This window comes from Pristiophorus japonicus, chromosome 23 (genome assembly GCF_044704955.1).
Source record: "Pristiophorus japonicus isolate sPriJap1 chromosome 23, sPriJap1.hap1, whole genome shotgun sequence".
NCBI classification, from domain to species: domain Eukaryota; kingdom Metazoa; phylum Chordata; class Chondrichthyes; family Pristiophoridae; genus Pristiophorus; species Pristiophorus japonicus.
This window is the reverse complement of record NC_091999.1, coordinates 16,353,852-16,378,436: the sequence shown is the minus strand read 5'-3', so window position 1 is coordinate 16,378,436 and position 24,585 is coordinate 16,353,852. Positions and strand designations below refer to the sequence as shown.

The following is a 24,585-nucleotide window of genomic DNA, read 5'->3' as shown; positions in this document are numbered from 1 at the left end:
ATGCCTGGCTGGAGAGATGGTGCAGGAGGGAGGGCTTTAGATTCCTGATGCATTGGGACCGCTTCTGGAGGGAAGTGGGACCTGTACAAGCCGGACGGGTTGCACCTCAACAGAGCCGGGACCAATATCCTCGTCCGGGGCGGGGGGGGGAGGTTTGTCAGTGCTGTTGGGGAGGGTTTAAACTAACTTGGCAGGGGATGGGAACCTGAGAATAGATTCAGTGGGAGGGAAGTAAAGCTGGAATTAGAAAGCAAAAATATAGAAAGTGAGTTGGAAGGACAGAGGAAAAAAGCAGGAAAAACAGGAAAAAAAACAAATTTAAAAGCTCTTTGTCTAAATGCACATAACATTTGTAACAAAATAGATGAATTGACGGCACAAATATGTACAAATGGGTACGATCTGATACCCATTACAGAGATGTGGTTGCAAGGTGACCAGGACTAGGAACGAAATATTCAGGGATATTTGACAATTCGGAAGGACAGACAGAAAGGAAAAGGAGGTGGGGTAGCTCTGTTAATAAAGAATGAGATCAGTGCGTTGGTGAGAAACGATATTTGCTCAGAGGATCAAGATATTGAATCAGTTTGGGTGGAGATGAGGAATAATAAAGGGAAAATCACTGGTGGACAAGAGTCTATAGGCCCCTAACAGTAGCTACACTGTTGGACGGAGTATAAATCAAGAAATAATGGAGGATTGTAATAAAGGAACGGCAATAATTATGGGTGATTTTAAACTTCATATTGAATGGACAAAGCAAATTGGCCAGGGTAGCCTTGAGGAGGAGTCCATAGAGTGTATCTGGGATAGTTTCCTTGAACAGTATGTTGTGGAACCAACCAGGGAGCAGGCTATCTTAGATCTAGAACTGCGTAATGAGGCAGGATTAATAAATGATCTGGTACTAAAAGATCCTCTCGGAACGAGTGGCCATAATATGGTTGAATTTCAAATTCAACCATATTCTGGTTGGTGAGAAAGTTGGTTCTCAAACCAGGGTCCCAAGCTGAAATAAAGGAGACTACAATGGTATGAGGGCAGAGTTGGCTAAATTGGACTGGGGAAATAGATTAAAGAATGGGATGGTTGATGAGCAGTGGCAGACATTTAAGGAGATATTTCATAACCTGCAACAAAAATATATCCCAATGAGAAGCAAAGACTGTAAGAGATGGGATAACCATCCGTGGCTAACTAAGGAAATAAGGGAGGTATCAAATTGAAAACAAAGGCATACAGTGTGGCCAAATCTAGTGGGAGGCCAGAGATGTATGACATTTTTAAAAGCCAGCAGAGAATGGCTAAAAAAAATGATTGAGAGGGAAGATAGATTATGAAAGAAAACTAGCACAAAATATAAAAACAGATAGTAAGAGTCCTTCATGGTAGAAGACAGTAAAAACATCCCAGCAGTGGATAAGCGAGGGGCTATAGATAGGGAGGAACGCAATACAATCACTATCACTAATGACGTAGTACTAGGTAAAATAACAGGACTAAAGGCAGACAAGTCCCCTGACCTGATGGCTTGCATCCTCGGATCTTAAGAGAAGTGGCTGCAGAGTTCATGGATGCATTGGTTGTAATCTACCAAAATTCCCTGGATTCTATGGCGGTCCCAACAGATTGGAAAGCCGCAAATGTAACGTGCCTATTTGAAAAAGGAAGCAGACAAAGAGCAGGACAATTTAGACCAGTTAGTCTAACATCTGTCATTGGGAAAATGCTGGAGTCCATTATTAAGGAAGCAGTAGCAGGATATTTGGAAAAGCATGATTCAATCAAGCAGATTCAACATGGTTTTCTGAAAGGGAAATCATGTTTGACAAATTCACTGGAGTACTTTGAGGATGTAATGAGCAGGGCGGATAAGGGGGAAGCAGTGGGTGTGGTGTATTTGGATTTTCAGAAGGCATTCGATAAGGTGCCACATAAGAGGTTACTGCACAAGATAAAAGCTCACAGGGTTGGAGGTAATGTATTAACGTGGATAGAGGATTGGCAAACCAACAGAAAACATAGGGTCGGGATAAATGGTCATTTTCCAGTTGGCAAACATGACTAGTGGGGTGCCGCAGGGATCGGTGCTGGGTCTTCAACTAATTACAATCCATATTAATGACTTGGATGAAGGGACCGAGTTTGCTGTTGTTACAAAAATTGTGCAGAGGACACAAAAAATCTGCAAAGGGATATAGACAGGTTAAGTGAGAGGGCAAACATTTGGCAGATGAAGTATAATGTGGGAAAATATGAAGTTATCCACTTTGGCAGAAATAATAGAAAAGCAAATTATAATTTAAATGGAGAAAAATTGCAAAGAGCTGCATTACAGAGAGACTTGGGGGTCTTGTGCATGAAACACAAAAAGTTAGTATGCAGGTACGGCAAGTAATCAGGAAGGCAAATGGAATGTTGGCCTGTATTACAAGGGGGATAGTTTATAAAAGCAGAGAAGTCCTGCTACAACTGTAAAGAGTATTGGTGAGGCCACACCTGGAGTACTGCGTACAGTTTTGGTCTCCATATTGAAGGAAGGATACACTTGCATTGAAGGCTGTTCAGAGAAGGTTCACTAAGTTGATTCCGGAGATAGGGGGTTGACTTCTGAGGATAGGTTGAGTAGGTTGGGCCTATACACATTGGAGTTTCGAAGAATGAGAGGTGATCTTATTGAAACTTAATGATAATGAGGGGGCTCGCCAAGGTGGATGCAGAGAGGATATTTCCACTCATAGGGGAAACTAAAACTCGGGGGACATAGTCTCAGAATAAGGAGCCGCCCATTTAAAAGTGAGGTGAGGAGGAATTTCCTCTCTGAGGGTGGCAAATCCCTGGAATTCTGCGCCCCAAAGAGCTGTGCAAGCTGAGTCATTGAATAATTTAAGATGGAGATAGACACATTTTTGAACGATAAGGGAATAAAGGGTTATGGGGAGCGGGCAGGGAAGTGGAGCCGAGTCCATGATCAGATCAGCCATGATCTTATTGAATGGGGAGCAGGCTCGAGGGGCCAAATGGCCTACTCCTGCTTCTATTTCTTATGTTATAGACGGTTTTCCCTCCACTCCCAATTTTCACCACCAATTCTGGCTGTGTTCAGTTCGACACTCACTGGCTCCCCTCCATCTCCTTCCCTGAAGGTGCTGACTCTGGCTGGGTTTAGTTCTGCACTCACTGCTTCCCCTCTCGTGAAGGTGCTGACTCTGGTTGGGTTCAGTTCTACACTCATTAGTTCCCCTCCCCTGAAGGTGCTGACTCTGGTTGGGTTCAGTTCTACATTCACTGGTTCCCCTCCCCTGAAGGTACTGACTCTGGCTGGGTTCAGTTCTACACTCACTGGTTCCCCTCCCCTGAAGGTACTGACTCTGGCTGGGTTCAGTTCTACACTCACTGGTTCCCCTCCCCTGAAGGTTCTAACTCTGGTTGGGTGCAGTTCCAGACACTGACATCTTTCACTTTGTTCCGGCACCAAGATAGCAGCGCATGCGCTATGCTATTCACTGAACCAAGATGGCGGAGCGATGACCCTGCCTTCCTGTACCAAGCTGGCCGCCGTTAGTCTGGGCCTGTGACCGGGAGAACGACCCGAAGCTGCAACCGCCGATATTCCGGTTATTATTCCGGGCTTGCGGCGGGCACCGGATGTTTATGAAGCCTCCCCGGCACCCCGCTGGTCCATTATTCCGCTCCGTCCCGCTGAAAAGGCCACTTCTAAGGAGCATGTCCAAACGATGTCTCCTCCGCCATTACACGCACCGCGCATGCTCCAAACACATCCAAGATCGGCGCCTGCGCACTGAGCTCCTGTAGTCTGGGTGCGGCACATTCTTCCGCGCGGGGCATGCTGGGTATAAAGACCATGATAAATTGGAGCAGGAGTGGGCCACCCGGACCCCTGAGCCTGCTCCCCATTCAATAAGATCATGGCTGGTCTGATCATAGACTCAGCTCCACCTCTCTGCCCGCTCCCCAGAACCCTATACTCCATTATCGCTCAAAAATCTGGCTATCTCCGCCTAAAATATATTCAATGACCCAGCCTCCACTGCTCTCTGCGGCAAAGAATTCCAAAGATTTACAACCCTTTGAGAGAAGACATTTCTCCTTATCTCAGTTTTGAATGGGCTGAGGAGAAAGGCTGCATTTGTGAATAGAACAGGATTTACTGTGATTGCATTGGGCACTGAAACATGTTCACTCCGGCAGCTCTACTTTGTTTCTTATGATCTTAATAACCCCTATACCTGAGCTGGAGATTAATATTGTTTATAAATGTTGAATAAATTATCTTTGTTTCAAACACAGTCTGTCGAATATTTGATTCCTCCATGATCAGAGGGGACTAATTGATGTTCTGATACTGACTGTTCCATTTTAGTGCTTTTTCTGAATCTAACTTAAGTCATTTCTCACCTAGTTCACCTTCGATAAAACTCCAAACTTGTTCCATTTGAGTACGAGTTGTAGTTGTAGTAGACTTAACTGCAGTGTGTCAGTTTAAACTCAACTGAACTCCTTTGAACAACCGCTTTATTGAACCATCTTGCATAGGGTTCGAAATCCGTTACTTTCTGTAACCCGTTTTTGTAACCGATTGAATTTTACAAACTCATCCACACATTTTGCACATGATAGCCTGTCAAATATTCTGATATTTGTAATTGTCATTGCCACAACCTCCGTTCCCTAGCCACAGACTCCGTTCCTCTCCCCAACTTCTGCCTGAACCAGACTTTTTGCAACCTTGGTGTCATACTTAACCCTAAAATAGTTTTTTTAACCAGATATCCACGGCATAATTAAGACTGCCTATTTCCATCTCTGTAACATCATCCGTCTCCGCTCTTGCCTCAGCTCATCCACTGCTGAAGCCCTCATCCATGCTGTTGTTACTTCTGGACTTGACTATTCCAATGCACTCCTCCCACATTTGACTCTACATAAACTAGAGTTAATCAAAAATTCGGCTGCCCATGCCCTAACTCTCACCAAGTCCAGCTCACCCACCACCCCTGTCCTCACTGACCTACATTGGCTTCTAGTTAAGCAACACCTTGATTTGAAAATTCTAATATTTTCAAACCCCTAAATTGCCTCGCCCCTCCCTAGCTCTGTAAATTCCTCCAGCCCCACAACCTCCATCCTGCCCCCCACCCATGAGATATCTGTCTTCCTGAGCATCCCTGATTATAATTGGTGACTGTGCCTTCTGTTGCCCAGGTCCCAAGTCCTGGAAAACCGAGCCTAAACCTCTCTGTCGAACCCATGCTGTACCTGCTCTGGCAGTTTTTGATGGGATAGTGTAGAGCAAGCTTTTCTCTCTTATCTAATCCGTGTTGTATCTTCCCTCGGAGTGTTTGATGGGACAGTGTAGAGTGAGCTTTACTCTGTATCTAATTCGTGCTGTACCTGCGATGGGAGTGTTTGATGGATCAGTCCATGGAGAGCTTTACTCTCTGACTAACCCGTGCTGTGTCTGTTGTGCGAGTGTTTGATCGGACGGCGTAGAGGGAGATTAACTCTGTATCTAACCTATGCTGTACCTACCCTGGGAGTGTTTGGGACAGGCTCGAGTGAGATTTAACCTTTAATAACCCACGCTGTACCGACCTGGGAATGTCTGGTGAGACATTGTGGAGGGAGCTTTACTCTGCATCTAACCTGCGTTGTCATCATCATCATCATCATCATCATCATCATCACAGGCAGTCCCTCGGAATCGAGGAAAAATCGAAAGAAGACTTGCTTCCACTCCTGAAGTGAGTTATTTGGTGGCTGACCAGTCCAATATGAGAGCCACAGACTCTGTCACAGGTGGGACAGATAGTCATTGAGAGAAGGGGTGGGTGGGACTGCTTTGCCGTATGCTCCTTCCACTGCCTGCGCTTGATTTCTGCATGCTCTCGGCATTGAGACTCGAAGTGCTCAGCGACCTCCCGGATTCACTGTCTCCACTTAGGGCAGTCTTTGGTCAGGGGCTCCCAGGTGTCAGTGGGGATGTCGCACTTTTTCAGGGAGGCTTTGAGGGTGTCCTTGTAATGTTTACGCTGCCCGCCTTTGGCTCATTTGCTGTGAAGGCGCTCCACCTAGAGCACTTGCTTTGGGAGTCTCGTGTCTGGCATACGAACTATGTGGCCTGCCCAGCGGAGCAGATCAAGTGTGGTCAGTGCTTCAATGCTGGGGCATTAGCCTGGACAAGGACGCTGATGTTGCTGTGCCAGTCCTCCCAGGGGATTTGTAGGATCAAGCGGAGACATCATTGATGATATATCTCCAGCGACTTGAGGTGGCTACTGTACATGGTGCATTCCTCTGAGCCATACAGGAGGGCGGGTATTACTACAGCCCTGTAGTCCATGAGCTTGGTGGTATCTGCCCTGGGAATGGTTGATGGGACAATGTAAGGGGAGCTTTAGTCTGTATCTAACCCGTGCTGTACCTGCTCTGGGAATGTCCAGCAGAACAGTATAGAGGGAGATTTTCTCTATATCGATCTGATGCTGTATCTGCCGTGGAATGGCTGGACAAGTCAGAGGGAGATGTAGTCTTTGTCTAACCTCTGCTGTACTTGCCCTGGGAACGTCTGATGGAACAGTATAGAGGAAGCTTTAATATCTATTTAACCCATGTTGTACTTGCCCTGGGAATGTTTGATGGGACAGTGTCGAGGGAGCTTTACTCTGTATCTAACCCATGCTGTACCTTACCTGCAAGTGTCTGGTGGGAGAGTGTATTGAGATCCTTACTGTGTAACTACTCAGGTCCGTTATACTCCGCAGAGGATGAAAACCACACTGTGACTCCGGGAGGAGCTCCTCAGCGACATGGGAGAAGATGGTTGAGGACGATTCAAGTGATGGCTTTCTGAGGGCGATTCATCTGTATTCGCCGCAGTCGGACTTGTCCCCTTTGTTAAAGATGGTCATGATTACTGCATCTCTGAGATCTCCAGGCATGCCCTCCTTCTTCCAGATGAGAGAGATGAGGTCATGCATTTGTGCCAATAGTGCCTCTCCGCCATACTTTAGTGCCTCAGTGGGGATTTCGTCCACTCCCATTGCCTTGTTGGTTTTGAGCTGGCGGATGGCCTTTTCCATCTCGTACAGGGCTGGGGTTTTGCTGAGATGGTGGTGGGTAGCATGCTGTGGGTTGGAGTCGAGGACACTCGAGTCAAAGGCAGAGTGTCAGTTAAGGAGATCTTCGAAGTGTTCCTTCCAGCGGGTCTTGGCTGCCTCGATGTCCTTGATGAGTGTTTCCCCATTCTTGGCCAACAGTGGGGTGGTGCCTTGGGTGGTTGTGCTGTAGGTGGCGTTGACTGATGTGAAGAATCCTCACACATCATGGCTGTCAGCCAGCTGCTGAACCTCCTGTGATTTCTCCACGAACCATCTATGCTTTAGGTCACAGGTTTTTTCTTGGACCTCGGCCTGAAACCACCTGTAATGCTGCTTTGTTGGTCCCGAGTTGGGTTGTTGTTTTAGTTTCAGAAATGCCCTGTGCTTGCGATTTATTAGATCTTGGATCTCCTGGTCATTCTCATCAAACCATTACTGGTGTTTCCTCGATCAGGCCAACATCCTCAGCATCGAAGCACTGACCACACTCGATCAGCTGAGTTGGGTGGGCCACATTGTTCACAACTATTTTAAGTAGAACAATAATCAAGTGCCCCCTGATTAAAGGGGGGGGGGAGAGTTACACTCCAGAAACTTTCATTAAAGTGCCCCCTTGTTTTTTTTTTGAGGGCACCAAAAACACAACTTAATAATTCAACATAAAGGAAACCTTTGTCAAATCAAATCAAATTAATTAAAATAAAATTCTGTTCTCTCTTGAAATGATGCACTCCAGTCTCTGCAGTGTCCATCTCTTGTGGACACGGCGTGCTCCATCTCCAGAGATACCCTGGCTCACCACATTGTTCACATGGCTAACAAAAGACTCCCAAAGCAAGCATTCTGCTCAGAACTCCTACATGGCAAGCGAGCCCAAGGTGATCAGAGGAAACTTTTCAAGGACACCTTCAAAGCCTCCTTGATAAAAATGCAGCATCCCCACTGATACCTAGGAGCCCTTGGCTAAATTCCGCCCTAAATGGAGGAAGTGCATCCGGGAGGGTGCTGAGCACCTCGAGTCTCATCACTGAGAGCATGCAGAAACCAAGCGTAGGAGCATGCGGCAATCCAGTCCCACCCACCATTTCCTTCAATGACCGGCTGTCTCACCTGTGACAGAGACTGTAATTCCCGTATTGGAATGTTTAGTCACCTAAGAACTCACCTTTAAGAGTGTAAGCAAGTCTTCCTTGATTTCGAGGGACTGCCTATGATGATGATAATGTGTACCTAACCTGTGTTGTGCTTGTCCTGTGAATTTTTGGATTGGCTGTTTTGAAAGACGTTTACCCTGCATTTAAATTATGCTGTACTTGCCCTGGGAGTGTTTAATGGGACAGTGTAGAGGGAGCTTCACTCTGTCTCTAACCCCTGCTGTACCTGCTACCTGTACGCTTGCGGCCTTCTGTAAGAGGTCAGCACTGGAGGGACTGGAGTGCATCGTCATCTCGAGCAACCAAATTTTAATTTGATTTAAGTTTACCACCTAAAGTTTACTTAGTTTATTTTGTTGGTTATAGTGCCCTCCTCCCTTTAATCAGGGGCATTTGATTTACAGATTAGCAACAAAATAGTTGCGCTGTACCTGCCCTGGGATTGTTTCTTGGGACTGTGCAGAGGGAGCTTTATTCTTTATCTAACCCGTGCTGTACATGCCCTGGGAATACCTGGTGGGACAGTGTGCAGGGACCCTTACTGTGTATTTAACATGTGCTGTACCTGCCCTGGGAGTGTTTGATGAAAGTCAGCGTACAGCAAGCTTTAAATTGTAACTAACCCGTGCTGTACCTGCCCTGGGATTGTTTAGGACAGTACAGAGGGAGCTTCACTCTGTATATAACCCTTGCAGTATCTGGCCCACTCCTGCTCCTGTTTGTCATGGTCTTATCTACCCAGCATACCCTACGGGGGAAAATTTGCTGCATCCAGTCTGCAGGAGCTCAGTGCGCAGGCGCGGGCCGTGGCTGTGTTTGGAGCATGCGCCGTGCGTGTAATGGCGGAGAAGACATGTTTTGGACAGGCTCCTAAGGAGTCTCTTTTTCAGCGGGACGGAGCCAATTTGTGCACAGCGGGATCCCACAAACAGCCATGTAATGATGACAAGACAATCCATTCTCAGTGACGTAAGTTGAGGGATACACATTGCCCAGGACACTGGGGTGAACTCCGCCTGTTCTTCCTCTGAATCGTGGCCGTGGGATCTTTTACATCCAACTTAAAATCTCGACAGGGCATCGGTTTAATATCTCACCTGAAAGACGGCACCTCTGACAGTGCAGCACTCCCTCTGTACTGACACCTGGAGTCTGGGCCTAGATGATGTGCTCGGGCTCTGGATTGGGAATTGAATCCTCACTCGGCCGAGAGTGCTACCACTGAGCCAAGGCTGACAGGGTCTGTTCCCTGTTCCCGTTACACTAGACCGTGCCGGTGTTATTACACTGACCCACACATTCATACTGCAGTGGGCCTTGACTCTCTTATCACACATTCGGCAAAGCATTTGTTACAACAAGAAAACAACCAGAACTTACATTAATATAGCGCCTTTAATGCAATGAAACATCTCACGGTGCTTAACACGATCGATATCAATAAGAAAACATTTTTGACACAGAGCCACAGAGAAAGATATCAGGACAGATTCGCAAAAGGTTGATTGAAGAGGTTGTTTTTAAAAAGAACCTTGAAAGAGGAGGTGGAGGTGGAGGTTTAGGGGGGAATTCCAGAGCTTAGAGCTTCGGCAGCTGAAGACACGGCCACCAATGGTGGAGCGATTAAAATCAGGGATGGGCAAGGACAGATTTGGAGGAGTGCAGAAACTCGGAGGGTGGTGGGGCTGTAAGAGTTTACAGAGATAGGGAGGGGCGAGGCCATGGAGAGTTTTGAAACCAAAGATTAGAATTTTAAAATCGAGGCGTTGCTTAACCAGGAGCCAATGTAGGTCAGTGAGCACAGGGGGATGGGTGAATGAGGTTATAGCAATAGGCCCCGACTTGCGCACACTATTAGAGGAGATCCAATCTTTGTTTTGTTGCACTAGACACTGCCTGTGTGACCATCACACTCGATCTAGCATTGTGTTCAGTATTACACTAGAGTCTGCCTCTGTTATTATTGGATCAAACACTGTCTTTGTTACTCACAGTGGGCCATGCATTTGCTGTTATTACTCCGGACCCTGTCTCTGGAATTGTTACACTCGACCTGAAAATAACCTGCCCCTGCAGTTCCAGTTCTAGTGCACACCTCTATTATTATAACTGTAGATCGTGTCTCTGTTGTATTCTATAGAGAATGTTTCTAGTATTGTTAAAGTGTTAAAGGCTTCTGTTCATGTGACACTATCACCTCTTTCAATTATTATTGCCAAAAAGTTCTTTCAATATTAAAGACTTGTTTCTAGTGTAAAACTCGGCCTTGTCAGTTATTAGTGCACCAGACCCTGTCTCTGTTTATATTACACTAGACCCTCTCTTTGTTTATATTACACCGAGCACTGTCTCTGTTTATATTACACCGGGCCCTGTCTCTGTTTATATTACACTGGGCCCTGTCTCTGTTTCTACTGGGTCTTTTGTGCTGGCACAATAGGGTGAGTCCAGGCTGGTCCAATAGTGTGTGCCAGGCCTGGAACCAGAAGGGTGAACACGGGGCCTGCGGGCTGTGAGTCGGGGCCTGGGCCCGAGCCCGGGTGTGTGTGAAGCGGATGGTGCGGAGTGTTGTCACTCCGGCCTGGGTCCGCACTCGGGCTGTGTGACCCCCCCCCCTCCCCGCCCCGGGGTTTATTAACCCAAGGGAACTATTGGTTCTGCACTTTGTGACCGACAGGCGACAAGCCCCGCCCACTGTCTGGCCCCCACACCCAGCCCCCCCCCCCCCCCCCCCCCGAATCATTCCATGCAGGTGGTGCTGAGAAACAGGACTGGGGGAAATATGCACTGGGACTGGCGTAAGGCAATTTGGCTGGTGGGGGCATATATTGGGACTGGGCAAGGCACTTTGGCTGGGGGAGGCACTTTGGCTGGGGGAGGCATATATTGGGACTGGGCAAGGCAATTTGGCTGGTGGAGGCATATATTGGGACTGGGCAAGGCACTTTGGCTGGGGGTGGCATATATTGGGACTGGGCAAGGCACTTTGGCTGGGGGAGGCATATATTGGGACTGGGCAAGGCACTTTGGCTGGAGGAGTGCATTTAAAGAGATGGAACCCTGTGAGGTGGAGCAAACATTGCAGCGTTTGGGAATGACATGGATTCATTCAGGCCGGGCAGCGGGGATTATTTCAGGGAATAACAGTGGAGTTGTTTTTGTTTAAACAGTTGAAACCCTGTCATTGTGGAACAACCACGCTTCTCGTGTCCTGGTCAAGTACGTGTGCAATAAGTGTCGTCATCTGGAGGAGCTCGATCTCCGGGTTTCGGAGCTTGAGCAGCAGCGAGTGTCACTGCATCCGCGAGGCTGAGAGCTACGTGGATAGCACCTTTCAGGGGGTCGTCACCTCGCAGCATAAGAGTGTGCAGGCAGAGAGGGAATGGGTGACTGCCCAGACAGACATGGAGGACCAGGCAGGTAGTGCAGGACACCTCTCAGTGCATCTCACTCTCTGTACTGGTGGTTCCTCAGGGAGTACAGCCAGAGCCAAGTCCAAGGCATCATGGGTGGCTCAACTGTATGGAACGGGGTAAGGGCAAGGTCAGGTAGGCAATAGTGAAAGGGGTTTCAATAGTTACAGGAACAGACAGGCCTTTCTGCGGCTACCGACATAACTCCAGGATGGTCGGTTGTCTTCCTGGTGCCAGGGTCAAGGATATCATTGAGAGACTGCAGGACATTCTGAGGGGTGAGGGTGAACAGACAGATTCCTGATGGACTGGGGACTGTACAAGCCGGATAAGGTCACACCTCAACAGGGCCCCGACCATTATCCTCCCGGGGTTTGCGAATGCTGTTGGGGAGGGTTTAAACTTGCTTGGCAGGGGGATGGGAACCTGAGCGTAGATTCAGGAGGGAGAGAAGTAAAGCTTGGAAATGGGAGCAGAAAATTCGTAAATGAGTTTGGAAGTCAGAGGAAACAAAGGCTAGAAAATCGACAACAAAGGAGTTTGGCCGTGCTTAATGGTATATACTTCAATGCAAGAAGTCTAGGGGATAAGGCAGATAAGCTGAGGTGTTGTTACAGCAGAGAGGAGGGATGAGATGTTGGAAGGATCATCAAATGAGGCCATATGTGTTGAACTGATGAACAAAAGCGGGGCAATCACAATGTTGGGAGTGTACTATAAACAGTCAGAGGGAGATAGAAAAGCAAATATGGAGGAAGGTTTCTGAGAAGTCCAAAACCAATAGGGCAGCAATAGTCGGGGATTTCAACGACCACAGAATCATAGACATTTACAGCACAGAAGGAGGCCATTCGGCCCACTGTGTCTGTACCGGTCGAAAAAGAGCTATCCAGCCTAATCCCACTTTCCAGCTCTTGCTCCACAGCCTTGTGGGTTATGACACTTCCAGTGCATATCCAAGTATGTTTCAAATGTGGTGAGGGTTTCTGCCTCTACCACCCTTTCAGGCAGTGAGTTCCAGACCCCCACCACCCTCTGGGTGAAAAGTTTCTGCTCAACTCCTCTCTAATCCTTCTACCAATTACTTTAAATCTGTGCCCCCTGGTTATTGACCTCTCTGCGAAGGGAAATAGGTCAGTTCAGAGAAGGTTCACAAGGTTGATTCCTGAGATGAAGGGGATGTCATATGAAGATAGGTTGAGCCTGTACTCATTGGAGTTTAGAAGACTGAGAGGTGATATTGAAATGTATAAGATGCTGAGGGGGCTTGACAGGGTAGATGCAGAGAGGATGTTTCCCCTCGTGAGGGAAACTAGAACTAGGGTGCATAGTTTCAGAATAAGGGGTTGTCCATTTAAAATGGAAATGAGGAAGAATTTCTCTCCCAGAGGGTCGTGAATCTTTGGAATTCTCTGCCCCAGAGAACTGTGGAGGCTGGGTCATTGAACATATTTAAGGTGGAGATAGACAGATTTTTGATAGATAAAGAAGTCAACGGTTTATGCGAGAGGGCAGGGAAGTGGAGTTGGGACCAAGATCAGATCAGCCATGATCTTATTGAATGGTGGAGTGGGCTCGAGGGGTCCGATGGCCTATTCCTATTTATTTCTCCTTATGTTCTTATGTCCTTCCTATCCACTCCATAATTTTGTAAGCAATTCTATCCTCAGCCTCTATTCCAAAGAAAATAACACCACCCCATCTAAAATTCTTCAGCTAAAATTCTTCAGTCCAGGCAACATCCTTGTAAATCTCATCTGTGCCCTCTCCAGTGCAAAGACGTATTTCCTGCACTGTGGTGACCAGAACTGTGCGGATACTCTAGCTGTGGTCTAACTAGTGTTTTACACAGTCCTAGCATAACCTCCAGAGTCTGGAACTTACTGCCTGAAAGTCGAGGCAGAAACCCTCAGCGCATTTACCGAAGTACTTGTATATGCACTGGAAGTGCCGTAACCTACAGAGCTATGAACTAAGAGCTGGAAAGTGGGATTAGGCTGGATAGCTCTTTTTCAGACACACGAGGCCAAATGGCTTCCTTCTGTGTTGTAAACTGCTATGATTCCATGTCACCAATCCCCTCCTGTCTGATATAAACCCACCCCACAGTCACTGACACCAATCCCCTCCTGTCTGATATAAACCCACCCCACAGTCACTGACACCAATCCCCTCCTGTCTGATATAAACCAACCAACATCATAGGCAGTCCCTTGGAGTCGAGGATGACTTGCTTCCACATTACAAATGAGGTCTCAGATGTCTGTTAAGTCCAATGCGTGAGCTACAGTCTCTGTCGCAGGTTGGACAGATGGTGGTTGAAAGTACGTTGGTTGAAGTGCCGGTTTGTTGAAGTGCTTGGGTTGTCATGTGCTCCTCCCGCCGTAAGCACTTGGTCTCCGCTTGCTCCAGGTGGAGAGACTCGAAGTGTTCGACGCCCTCACGGATTATTCTTTGAGCGATCTTGTGCCAGAGATTCCCAGGTGTCAGTCGGGATGTTGAACTTCAAGGAGGCCTTGAAGGTGTCCTTGAAGCGTTTCCTCGGCCCCCGGGGCTCGCTTGCCATGTTGAAGCTCCAAGTAGAGACTTTGCTTTGGGAGTATCGTATCGGGCATGTGGACGATGTGTCCCATCCATCGTAGCTGATCGAGCGAGGTCAATGCTTCAATGCTGAGGATGTTGGTCTGTGAGAGAACAGACATTGGTGCGTCTATCCTGCCAATGGATTAGCAGGATATTCCGGAGGCAGCGTTAATGATATTTCTCCAGTGCTTTGATGAGCCTGCTGTACATAGTCCATGTCTGAGAAGCGTGTCTGAGGGCAGGTATCACTACTGCTCGGTAGACCATGAGCTTTATGCCGGTTTTACGGTTCTGGTCTTCAAACACTCTATGCCTTAGGTGACCAAAGGCTGTGCTGACACACAGAAGGTGGTGTTGGACCTAGTCACTGATATGTGCCCTTGTTGACAGCAGGCTCCCGAGGTATGAAAAATGGACCATTTTGCCAAAGGCCTCATCATGGATTTTGATCATCCAGGGTGGGGTGGGGGTGAAGGACAGTGCTGTGTGGTGGGGATAGGTTGATGGAGCACCTTTCTTTTCCGGAGATGTTTAGTGTAAGGCCTATACTCTCAGACACTACGGTGAACGTGTTGACGATGGTTTAGAGCTCGTCCTCTGAGTGAGCGCAGACACAAGCATCATCTGCATATTGTAATTCGATGACAGAGGATGGCACGACCTTGGATCTGGTCTGAAGGCGATGGAGGTTGAACAGTTTCCCATTTATTCTGTAGATTATCTCCACTCCAGCAGGAAGCTTACTGACGGTGAGATGTAGCAATGCAGCAAGGAAGATGGAGAAGAGCGTGGTTGCAGTGACACAGCCTTGCTTCACCCCGGTCCTTACATGAATTGGGTCTGTGGTGGATCCATTGCTCAGGATCACAGCTTGCATGTTATCACCAAGCAAGTGGAGGATGGTGACACATTTTTGAGGACAGCCGAATTTGAAAAGTACACCCCATAATCCCTCACGGTTGACAGTGTCAAAGGCCTTGGTCACGTCAAAGAAGGTTGACCCAACCCCACAGTCACTGACACCAATCTCCTCCCATGTGATATAAACCAATCCTTGTCACTGACACCAAGTGGACTGGGAAAATATGTTCAAGGGTAAGACTGTAGAAATGCAGTGGCAAACATATAAGGAGACACTTCATAATCTCAGCAGAGAAACAAAGATGCTAAGAGAAGGATGAACCATCCCTGGCGAAGTAAGGAAGTAAAGGATGGTATCAAATTGGAAAAAAAAGCATACAATGTTGCGAAGGACAGTGGAAGGCCAGAGGATTGAGAAATGTTTAGAAACCAGCGAAGGAGGACTAATAAGAAAGACAGAGATGATAGCATACGAGATCAAACTAGTAAGAAATATAAAAAGACAGTAAGAGCTTCTACAGGTATGTAAAAAAGAAACGAGTAGCTAAATTAAACGTTGGTCCATTAGAAGATGAGACTGGAGAATCAATTATGGGAAACACGGAAATGGAAGAGACTTGGAACAGATATTTTCTATCGGTCTTCACAGTAGACACTAAAAACATCCCAATAGTTGTTAAAGGAGTTATTGTGGGGGGTGGGGACCTTAAAAGAATCACTATCACTGGAGATAAAGTAGGAAGCAAACTAATGGGATTAAAGGTGGACAAGTCTCCTGGATCTGATGACATGCATCCCAGGGTCTTAAAAGAAGTGGCTGCAGAGATAGTGGATGCACTGGTTGTAATCTACCAAAATTCCCTGAGTTCTGGAGAGGTCCCAGTGGACTGGAAAACTGCAAATGTAACATCCCTATTTAAGAAAGGCGGGAGACAGAAAGCAGGAAACTAAAGACCAGTTAGCCTACCATCTGTCAATGGGAAAATACTGGAGTCCATCATTTAGGAAGTAGTAGCAGGACATTTAGAAAATCATATTGCAGTCAAGCAGAGTCAGCATGGTTTTATGAAAGCGAAATCATGTTTGACAAATTTTCTGGAGTTGTTTCAAGATGTAATGAGCAGAGTGGATAAAGGACAACCCGTTGATGATGTATATTTGGATTTCCAGAAAGTATTCGATAAGGTTACTGCACAGGCTAAGAGCTCACGGGGTTGTCGGTAATATATCAGCATGGATCGAGGATTGGGTAACACACAAAACAGAGTCGGGATAAATGGGTCATTTTCAGGTTGGCAAACTGTAACTAGTGGGGTGCCGCAGGGATCAGTGCTGGGGCCTCAACTATTTACAATTGATATTAATGACTTGGATGAAGGGACCGAGTGTAATGCAACCAAATTTGCTGATGATACAAAGATAGGTGGGAAAGCAAGTTGTGAGGAGTACGCAAAGAATCTACAAAGGGATATAGACAGGCTCAGTGAGTGGGCAAAAATCTGGCAGATGGACGACAATGTGGTAAAATGTCAGGTTATCTCCTTTTGGTAGGAAAAATAACAAAGCAAATTATTATTTAAATGGATGAATACAAAATACTGTTACACAGAGGGATCTGGGGGTTCTTGTACATGAAACTCAAAAAGTTAGTATACAGGTACAGCAAGTAATCAGGAAGGCAAATGGAATTCTGGCCTTTATTGCAAGGGGACGGAGTATAAAAGTCGAAGTCCTGCTACAACTGGACAGGTTATTGGTAAGACCACAGCTGGAGTACTGCACACAGTTTTGGTCTGGACTTGTCTCCATTCCCGTGCTGAGGGGATTTCTACACCAGACAGGAGAGGAACCAGGGAGTGAACCTGAAGCTACCTTCTGTGGATGTGTTCAGTTCTATACTCCATGCTTCCCCTCCCTCCCATTTCTCCCCTCCCATTTCTCCCCTCCCCTGAAGGTGCTGACTCTGGCTGGGTTCAGTTCTACACTCACTGGTTCCCCTCCCCTGAAGTTCCTGACTCTGGCTGGGTTCAGTTCTACATTCACTGCTTCCCCTCCCCTGAAGGTGCTGACTCTGGCTGGGTTCAGTTCTACACTCACTGGTTCCCCTCCCCTGAAGGTACTGACTCTGGCTGGGTTCAGTTCTACACTCACTGGTTCCCCTCCCCTGAAGGTGCTGACTCTGGCTGGGTTCAGTTCTACACTCACTGGTTCCCCTCCCCTGAAGGTGCTGACTGTGGCTGGGTTCAGTTCTACACTCACTGGTTCCCCTCCCCTGAAGTTCCTGACTCTGGCTGGGTTCAGTTCTACACTCACTGGTTCCCCTCCCCTGAAGGTACTGACTCTGGCTGGGTTCAGTTCTACACTCATTGGTTCCCCTCCCCTGAAGGTACTGACTCTGGCTGGGTTCAGTTTTACAGCGACATTGACCTATTTTGGTCAGAGACACACCTGCTCGGCCCGACGCAAGGTTTCGTGACATTTAACATTGCATCTAAAACATGGTGTTGACAGTGCATTGATACAACTTTGCTCGAATTGTGTGGTTTGTACTACTCAACCACAATGTCTGACATTTACAGAGAAGTGCACATCTCGCAGTCTCAGCCGACTGTGGTTTACATTCTTGTAGCCAAACATCCTGTCCCATGTGATTTCTTGGAACGGTGTATGCGATGTACTTTATTATTACAGCTCCATCCTCCTGTTGCTGGGGCAACCGGGTTTGCTTCTGACCGACTTTGACTATTGCCAGCGTCTTTCGACAGTGAGATTCTAAAATCCTACTTCATCGACAATCACTGGTTGCCCTCTGGCCCTCCCCTTAAGGTGCTGACTCTGGCTTTGTTCAGTTCTACACTCACTGGTTCCCCTCCCCTGAAGGTACTGAATCTGACTGGGTTCAGTTATGCACTCACTGGTTCCCCTCTCTCTCCTCCCCTGTAGGTGTAGACTTTGGCTGGGTTCAGTTGTGCATTCACTGGTTCCCCTCCCCTGAAGGTACTGACTCTGGCTGGGTTCAGTTCTACACTCACTGGTTCCCCTCCCCTGAAGGTGCTGACTCTGGCTGGGTTCAGTTCTACACTCACTGGTTCCCCTCCCCTGAAGGTACTGACTCTGGCTGGGTTCAGTTCTACACTCACTGGTTCCCCTCCCCTGAAGGTACTGACTCTGGCTGGGTTCAGTTCTACACTCACTGGTTCCCCTCCCCTGAAGGTACTGACTCTGGCTGGGTTCAGTTCTACACTCACTGGTTCCCCTCCCCTGAAGGTACTGACTCTGGCTGGGTTCAGTTCTACACTCACTGGTTCCCCTCCCCTGAAGGTACTGACTCTGGCTGGGTTCAGTTCTACACTCACTGGTTCCCCTCCCCTGAAGGTGCTGACTCTGGCTGGAACAAGTTCTACACTCACTGGTTCCCTCCCCTGAAGGTGCTGACTCTGTCTGGGTTCAGTTCTACACTCACTGGATCCCCTCCCTCTCCTCCCCTAAAGGTGTCGACTCTGGCTGGAACAAATTCTACAATCACTGATCTCCTCCCCTTAAGGTGCTGAATGTGGCTGGAATCTGTTCCAAACTCACTGGCTCCCCTCTCATCCAATGCAGATGCTGAATCTGTCTGGTTTCAGTTCTGCACTCACTGGTTAACATAAGAAATAGGAGGAGGTGTAGCCCATCTGGCCCCTCGAGCCTGCTCCTCCATTTAATACCATCATCGCTGATCTGATCATGGACTCAGGTCCGCTCCCCATAACCACTTATTCCCTTATCGTTTATAAATCTGTCTATTTATGTCTTAAATTTATTAAATGTCCCGGATTGCACAGCTCTCTGAGGCAGTGAATTCCACAGATCCACAACTCTCCAAGAAGAAATTTCTTCTTTTAAGTGGGCGGCCCCTTATTCTAAGATTATGCCCTGTAGTTCTCGTCTCCCCATTATCAGTGGAAATTCCTTTCTGCATCCACCTTGTCAAGCCCCCTCATAATCTTACACATTTCGTTAAGATCACCCCTTATACTTCTGAATTCCAATGAGTAGAGGCCCCACCCCAACCTTTTCTCATAAGTCAACCCCCTCATAGAAACATAGAAACATAGAAAATAAGTGCAGGAGTAGGCCATTCGGCCCTTCGAGCCTTCACTGCCATTCAATGAGTTGATGGCTGAACATGCAACTTCAGTACCTCATTCCTGCTTTCTCGCTATACCCCTTGATCCCCCTAGTAGTAAGGACGACATCTAACTCCTTTTTGAATATATTTAGTGAATTGGCCTCAACAACTTTCTGTGGCAGGGAATTCCACAGGTTCACCACTCTCTGGGTGAAGAAGTCTCTCCTCATCTCGGTCCTAAATGGCTTATTCCTTATCCCCAGACTGTGACCCCTGGTTCTGGACTTCCCCAACATTAATAAGAACATAAGAACATAAGAATTATAAAAACATAAGAATTAGGAACAGGAGCAGGCCATCTAGGCTCTCGAGCCTGCTCCGCCACTCAGCAAGATCAAGGCTGATCTGGCCGTGGACTCAGCTCCACTTACCCGCCCGCTCCCCATAACCCTTAATTCCCTTATTGGTTAAAAATCTATCTATCTGTGATTTGAATATATTCAATGAGCTAGCCTCAGCTGCTTCCTTGGGCAGAGAATTCCACAGTTTCACAAACCTCTGGGAGAAGAAATTCCTTCTCAACTTGGTTTTAAATTGGCTCCCCCATATTTTGAGGCTGTGCCCCCAAGTTCGAGTCTCCCCGACAAGTGGAAACAACCTCTCTCTGTCCTGTCTATCTCATCCCTGGAATTAACCTTGTGACAATTCTCTGAACTGCCTCCAAAGCAAGTATATTCTTTCATAAATATGGAAACCAAAACTGCACACACTATTCCAGGTGTGGCCTCACCAATACCCTGTATAGCTGTAGCAAGACTTCCCTGCTTTTATACTCCATCCCATTTGGAATAAAGGCCAAGATTCCATTTGCCTTCCTGATCACTTACTGCACCTGCATACTATCCTTTTGTGTTTCATGCACAAGTACCCTCAGGTCTTGCAGCACTTTGCAATCTTTCAACATTTAAACAATAACTTGCTGTTTAATTTTTTTCTGCCAAAGTGCCTGACCTCACACTTTCCAAAATTATACTCCATCTGCCAAATTTATGCTCACTCACTCAGCCTGCCAATGTCCTTTTGCAGGTTTTGTGTCCCTGCCTCACACATTGCTTTTCCTCCCATCATTGTATCATCAGCAAACTTGGCTTCGTTACACTCGGTCCCTTCTTCCAAGTCATTAATATGGATTGTGAATAGTTGGAGTCTCAGCACTGATCCCTGCGACACCCCACTAGTTACTGATTGTCAACCCAAGAAACAACCATTTATCCTGACTCTCTGTTTTCTGTCAGTCAGCCAATCCTCCATCCATGCTGATATATTACCCCCAAACCAGTGAACTTTTATCCCCTCTCTCTTCCCCCCGCCTCCCCTGAAGGTACTGACTCTGGCTGGGTTCAGTTCTACACTCACTGGATCCCCCCCCCTGAAGGTGTTGACTCTGGCTGGTTTCAGTTCTACACTCACTGGTTCCCCTCCCCTGAAGGTACTGACTCTGGCTGGGGTCAGTTCTACACTCACTGGTTCCCCTCCCCTGAAGGTGCTGACTCTGGCTGGGTTCAGTTCTGCACTCACTGGTTCCCCTCCCCTGAAGGTACTGACTCTGGGTGGGTTCAGTTCCAGACATTGACATCATTCACTTTGTTCCTGCACCAAGATGGCCACACATGCGCTCTGCTACTCACTGAATCAAAATAGCGGAGCGCTGAGCCTGCCTTCCTGAATGAAGATGGCCACTGTTAGCCTGAGCCTGTGACCGGGAGAAAGCCTCGAAACTGCAACCGCCGATATTCCGGTTATTATTCCGGGCTTGCAGCGGGCATCGTTTTTTTATGAAGCCTCCCCGGCTCCCCGCTGGTCCATTTCTCCGCTCTGTCCCGCTGAAAAGGACACTTCTGAGGAGCCTGTACAAAATGTGTCGCCACCGCCATTACACGCACAGCGCATGCTCACTGAGCTCCTATAGTCTGGGTGCAGCACATTCTCCCCCGTGGGGCACGCTGGGTACATAAGACCATGAGAAATAGGAGCAAGAGTGGGCCACCCGGACCCCCGAGCCTGCTCCCCATTCAATAAGGTCATGGCTGGTCTGATCACAGACTCAGCTCCACTTCCCTGCCCGCTCCCCAGAACCCTTCACTCCCTTACCACACCTGGAGTCCTATGCACTGTTTTGGTCTCCTTCTCTCAGGAAGGATAGGCTTGCCTTGCTTCGATACAGAGTAAAGCTTCCTCAACACTATCCCACTAGACATTCCAAGGTGAGATATGGAGTATATCTCCCTCAACCTGTCCCATGCATTCCAGAGTGGATACTGCATTGGTTAGATAATGAATAAAGCTCACTCTACACTATCCTATCAAACACTCCCAGGATAGGTACAGCATGAATTAAATATACAGTAAATCTGTGCCAAAGGAACTGTACCCCAGTGAGAGTCAGTGCCAGAGGAAACTACAGCATGTGATAGATACAGAATAAAGCTCCCTCTACACTGTTCTGAACAATCCCAGGGCAGGTAAAGCACGGGTTAGATGATCATAGCTGGCCCCTCGAACGAGGATGATTTGCTTCCACATGAGTTCACAGATGTTTCAATGAAGGACCCAATGTTCCAGTCCTGACCTCCAATTGAGGAGGTGGAAGATGCCTATGGGTGGATTGTTTTTAACGTGTGGTGACCGTTGCACACCAGCCACGACACGGGCATGACAGAGCTAGGATTGGTCCAGTGGCAAGGGTTAATCAGGATTACTGGAGACCTGTTTTGCTGTTCGGAGCTAGTGTGCACAAATATAACAGTGTGGGCTGGTCCGTGCTGCCCCTGGGCTCTCGCCTCTTTTGCACCCGGTACCCTCATTCGCCGCACCTCCGCCATGATCTCTCGCCACTCCTCCACCACAAACATTCGCTGCACCTCCGCCACGATCTCTCGCCACTCCTCCACCACAAACATTCGCTGCACCTCCGCCACGATCTCTCGCCACTCCTCCACCACAAACATTCGCCGCACCTCCGCCACGATCTCTCACCACTCCTCCACCACAAACATTCGCTGCACCTCCGCCACGATCTCTCACGACTCCTCCACCACAAACATTCGCTTCACCTCCGCCACGATCTCTCACCACTCCTCCTCCAAAAAAACACTCGCCGCACCTCCGCCACGATCTCCTGCCCCATCTCTGCACCAAACATTCGCTAAACCTCCATCACGATCACTCACCAAATCTCAGGCATGCTCCCTCATCACTCCTCTGCCCCGATCACTCGTCACAAGTCCAGCACATCCTTCCATGTTCCTCTGCTGTACCAGGGCCCTGCCGATGCTCCTGCTCATGGCAATCCAAATGGCAATCTGGGGCCTGATGATGTCACCCAGTCATCTACCTCGAAGCGTCACACATTTGTGTCAGCTCACACTGAAGCTGCAGTGGCTCGCTCCTGCTCTTTTTATAGCCCCAACCTGTGGAGATGTTCTCTCGCAGGTTGGGATGGCCCATGATGTGATACATGGGTTAGATACAGTGTAGAGCTCCCGCTACTCTACTCTGCCACATTAAATACTCTCAGGTGAAGTACAGCACGGTTCAAACAGAGAGTAAATCTCTCTCGACACGGTCCCATTAAACAGTCCCAGGGCAGGTACAGCATGGGTTATATCCAGAATAAAGCTCCCTCAACATTGTCGCAACAAACAGACGAGGGCCGCTACAGCATATATGGAGTACATGTCCCACAAACACTCCAGGGCAGGAACAGCACGGGATAATTACAGAGTAATTTCTCCCTCTACACTGTTCCAATAAAAAAATCCCAGGGCAGGTATAGCACAACTATTTCATTGTTGATCTGTAAATCAAGTGCCCCCTGATTAAAGCTGGGGTGGGGGGGCACTATAACCAACAAAATAAACCAATTAAACTTTGGACAGTAAACTTAAATCAAATTAAAATTTGGTTGCTGGGGGTGATGATGCACTCCAGTCACTCCGGCTGAGGAGCTCCTCCCGGAGTCACAGTGCACATTTCGTCCTCCAAGGAGTATAACGGATATGAGTAGGTACACAGTAAGGATCCCAATACACTGTCCCATCACACTCTCCCAGGGCAGGTACAACATGGATTAAATACAGACCAAAGCTTCCGCTATACAGTTCCCAGGGCAAGTACAGTACAGGTTAGACACAGAGTACATCTCCCTCTAACATCCCAGGGCAGATACAGCATTTATTAGATATTGAGGAGATCTCCCTCTATAATGTTCAACCAGACATTCCCAGGGCAGGTACAACACAGGTTAGATACAGAAGAAAGTTCCCTCTACACTGATCTATCAAACACTCCCATCACAGGTACAGCACGGGTTAGATACAGAGTAAAACTCCCTTTACACTGTCCATCAAACACTCCTCGGGCACGTACAGCACTGGGTACAAACAGAGTAACGTTCCCTGTACACTGTCCCAGCAAACATTCCCAGGGCAAGTACACAAATGATAGATACAGAGTAAATTCCCTCTACACTGTCCTATCAGCCACTCCATGGCAGGTACACAAAGGATTATAATGCAAAGTAAATATCCCTCTACATTGTTCCATTAACCATTCCCAGGATAGGTACAGCACGGGTTAGATACAGAGTAAATCTCCCTCTACACTGTCCGATCAAACACACCCAGGGCAGGAACAACACGGGTTACATATTGAGTAAAAATCACTCTACACTGTCCCGTCAAACACTCTGAGCGAAGATACAGCACAGAGTAGATACAGAGAAAAACGTGCTCTACACTATCCCATCAAAAACTGCCAGGGCAGGTACAGCAGGAGTTAGACAGAAATGTTTAGGCTGGATGTTCCAGAATTGAGGCCTGGGCAACAGAAGGCACAGCCACAAAAACCACCAATGGTTGAACAATTATAATCGGGGATACTCAGAAAGACTGATATCTCATGGGCGGGAGCGGCGGGGAGGTGGAGATGTTGTGGGGGCAGTGTGAGCGGGAATTTTGAGATCAAGGCGTTGCTTCACTGGAAGCCAATGTAGGTCAGCGAGCACAGGGGTGATGGGTGAGCTGGACTTGGTGCGAGTTCGGACATGGGCAGCCGAATTTTGGATCAACACTAGTTTATGTAGGTCAGGATGTGGGAGGAGTGCATTGGAATAGTCAAGTCCAGAAGTAAAAAAAGGCATGGATGAGGGTTTCAGCAGTGGATGAGCTGAGGCATGAGCGGAGATGGGCGATGTTACAGAGGTGGAAATAGGCATTCTTAGTTATTTTGTGGATATGTGGTCAAAAACTTATTTCAGGGTTAAGTATGTCACCAAGGTT

The 24,585-nt window shown here is 47.7% G+C and overlaps 1 protein-coding gene across 1 annotated transcript in view; it reads right to left on the bottom strand.

The window, feature by feature from the left end:
* The window catches only part of LOC139235405 (zinc finger protein 214-like), a 32,293-nt gene extending 28,668 nt beyond the window's left edge, over positions 1-3,625 (bottom strand). Inside the window, exon 1 of the mRNA XM_070866535.1 lies at positions 3,511-3,625. The gene's annotated coding sequence lies outside the window, so the exon portion shown is untranslated. The remainder of the gene's footprint in view (positions 1-3,510) is intronic.
* Positions 3,626-24,585: the final 20,960 nt, after the last annotated feature.